The sequence below is a fragment of the Lactuca virosa genome, chromosome 8 (genome assembly GCF_052849685.1).
Source record: "Lactuca virosa cultivar CGN04683 chromosome 8, Lactuca_virosa_CGN04683_v6, whole genome shotgun sequence".
Classification (NCBI taxonomy): Eukaryota; Viridiplantae; Streptophyta; class Magnoliopsida; order Asterales; family Asteraceae; genus Lactuca; species Lactuca virosa.
Genome location: NC_136433.1, coordinates 340,752,934 through 340,756,626, shown reverse-complemented (window position 1 = coordinate 340,756,626; position 3,693 = coordinate 340,752,934). Strand labels below are relative to the sequence as shown.

Genomic DNA, 3,693 nt, shown 5'->3' with positions numbered 1-3,693 from the left:
TTGGATACACCTGCCTAATCCAATACCTTCCCAGCACCTATATAAACCCTCTTAGGGTTAAATTTCAGTCTATGCACTCCAAAAAGAACCTAAGGGACGAAATTCTACTCTACTTCTCTCTTTCTAAAGTATTCATTGGTTGCTAGGTTTGTTTGTGATCCATTAGAGGCGCGACACTTGTGGCGCTTGCTACCAAAGCTCAAGATCTTCAAGGATTTGATTGTTATTACAATATAACAGTCAAGGTATGTATCCTAACCCTGATTATATGTTAATTTCGAAAATTACATGTGCCTCCTAGGGTTTCTAGTTCTTGTGTTCAATGCTTGTATGTCTAATAGTGAAAACATAGATCCTAAAACTAGGGTTGCATGCACACATAGGATTGTTTGCTATGTATAAAACCCATCAATATATATGGCCTAAACCCTAAAAATTAGGGTTTTGAGTCAGCTCGCATACATTGCGAGTACCCTTTGGTACGCTGCGCGTACGTGTATCATCCCCCTGCATCCAATGCTCCTACTACGCTCCGCGTACGCCAAACATACACCCATCGTACGGCTTCAGCCGGGCCAACTCAATAAAGGCCCAACACATGATCTAATATTAATTCTCATAGTCCCACAAATAAATTACAAGATTAAATGATTAGCATTACCTCAAGTCACGGATGTTACAAAAGAATTTTGAAACATCACTTCTCCCATTTTACCCCTTTGACTCCAAAACACAAATCGAGGGCTTGGATCTCATAACTAATATTATCAACGTCCAATAGGGTCTAACCCCTATTCCCTTGAAGCCCAAGGCCTTTACTTGAATCATTTATTGTTCAAAATCCTGAAATAAGAGACTTCTCGAAACATGATGTTACATTATGTGTATATGGACATGTAAAGCTAAATCCAGTTCTATTTTGTGCACAAAATTTGGCGAATTGAGAGTTGTTTTATTCCCTACGGTTTTCGATTAGAAAGAATTAGATTTTTGTTCGGAATGTGTTTAATAAAAGTGGTATGTTTTCAAAGTATTGGAAGAATTACAATCCGGTGTGTTATTGGAACAATCCATAAAAATGTATAATTGTCCAAAAAAGGTACGACTGTTTGTGAGCACCATTGCTTAGGACGAAGAAGTCCATACGACGTATGTGGTGTTATTGAAGAATCACAATTAAAAGGATGGTTAAATATAATTTTTGAGTAAACAAGAATTACAATCATTAGACCCTCAATATTAATTATACGTGATTTATATTGTTCATATGGCAAAATGTAGTACTGTATGGTCACTTGAAGTCCAAAGACGTAAATGTGGAATGAAGTATCTTGTGCGGGATAAACATATAGAGATCTTTAGTGTTCTTACTGTTGGATTAGTGTCTAAGCCCGTAACTATATTTGGTAAGTATTTGACCCGGTTGTGCATGGTCCTTTTGGGTTGCCTTCATCAAAGCAACTAGATAGGATGATTTATGAAGGAAGAGGTTAATTATGGTTTATTAATATATTATATGAATAATATATTAATAGAGAAATCATAGAGTTTAATTAATATTGGACAAGAATTAATTAAGAAATTAATTTTGTGGCTAAAAGAGATTAATTAGACTTGGGGGACTAATATTGTAATTATAAGATAATTGCATTGTGGGCTATGGATTCCTAAAGGGAAAGGGGTTGGACGAAATCTATGGGAAGTCCATATGATTTTCGTCCAAGGGCCTTCTAGAAAGGTTTCATGGGTTGCTTAAGGCCTAAGTAGAGAATTAGGGTTTCTCCTGAAACCCTAGCAGCCCACACAAGTATAAATAGACCCCTAGGGATCCCAAAAACGTGGCTAAGCTTTCTTGTAGAGATCTTGGACGGTTTTGGTGCTCCTATCCTCTTTCCAATATCATCAACGTGCTCTTGGTGTTTGTAAACCATTAGAGGAGTGACATTTGTGACTCTAAGCTCCAAGGAAACGAGATTCAAGCCATTCTATAAGAGGTATTCATCTAGATCTGTTCTTACATATTAATTTCGATATACATATGTTAGATCTAGGGCTTATGAGCTTTGGGTGATTATTGCATGTTCATTAGACAAACTAGATCCAAAGCTTTAGGGTTTGCATGTACACTATAGGACTGATGTAGTGCTCAAAACTCATCACTTACCTCTCGTGGTGTGTTGTCTGGTCCGTAGATCCTTCACAATGAAACCAAATAGATCAAATTCAAATGAAATATTATTTTCCGTTCCAAAGATTCCAAGTCCGTTTGAGCATTATGGTTAAGCCTAGGCCTGACAATCGGGTTGGGTTCGGGTTGGCGAGTCAGAAAACATAAACTCAACCCAACCCATATAATATATGGGTTGGCGGGTCACAGGTTGGTGGGTTGGAAACCTCAACTCAACCCAACCCATATAACCCGTTTAAGTATATGGGTTCGCGGGTTCACAAGTTAGTGGGTCGAACCCAACCCATATAAACCATTTAATAAAGAAGCAACGCAATTTAAAAAATGAGTTTTTTTCAACATAAAGTCATAAAGTGATTAAAGTAGTTAACATCAAAAAAAGAGGTTTTCAACATAAATTCATAAAGTCGTTAACATCCAAATAAAATGTAAAAATAGAAACATTCATACAAAATGGATGTGTTCTTCGTTCGTGACTCGTGAGTATCTAAAAATGACGATATGTGTTTTTTCTTTTTTGATTAGGGCACCACAAACACAAATTAGCCACATACGAATACAAAAGGAATACAATGATACGGAATATTTCCAATACGGAAGGAAATCAGATTTTATTAATAATTAAATATATCTATTTTATATATATATATATATATATATATATATATATACGGGTTGGCGGGTTGACCTGCGAACCCAAATAGGTAACCCAACCCAACCCATGAAACAAACAGGTTGGCGGGTCAAAAATATCAACCAAAACCCGTCTATTTTCGGGTTACGGGTTTGATCGAGAGTTGTCACCCCTAGTCGAGCCCAAATGGTATTAGAAGTATATGAATGTTGTAATTTGCCTCAACCACGACTATTAATCTTGGCATTGGATTGAGTATTTTGGTTCCGTAGTGGAGGAGGATGTGAGAAGTCGCGTTGTTGGATGTAAAGAGCCTTGCTTGGCATCTTAAGAGAACTTGTCTTTAGTCATGGGCTTTTAGATTGTGTATTGAAATCCGGTAAAAATTGGTTATAGGAGAGTTTAGGATCCTTATGGCAATGCTTTTTAAGAAAAAATATGGGAAATAGCAAAAATACTTGATTCTTATTTATATTAGCAGTGATTGTGTTTGATTATTGAAAAAGAAATTATATTTTCTGAAAGAGTATAATTAAAAATACTCGACAGCAAGAGCATCAATTAAAAATACCCGACTCTGCTGGGGATCGAACCCAGAATCTCTGGTTCCGTAGACCAGCGCCTTATCCATTGGGCCACAGAGTCAACTTTGACTTTTTTTTACCGATTTGCAAATATATAATTATGATACCCTTGTTTTGGTTTGGTTTTTAGACGTTTCCAACTCGATTAATCCGTTTCACGATTTCATAGTTCATACCAAGTCTCACACTCCTGTTAAGTGACAGTGCATTCGTTAGGCCAACCCTTGGGTTGGTTTAAATAAAAATTTTAACTACCATCATTGTAATTTTGATATATTTAAATAAAG

At 36.4% G+C, this 3,693-nt stretch overlaps 1 non-coding gene across 1 annotated transcript; it reads right to left on the bottom strand.

The window, feature by feature from the left end:
* Positions 1-3,394: 3,394 nt before the first annotated feature.
* TRNAR-ACG (transfer RNA arginine (anticodon ACG)) lies at positions 3,395-3,467 on the bottom strand. Its single transcript has one exon. It is a non-coding gene; the product is annotated as a tRNA-Arg (tRNA).
* Between the last annotated feature and the right edge of the window lie 226 nt (positions 3,468-3,693).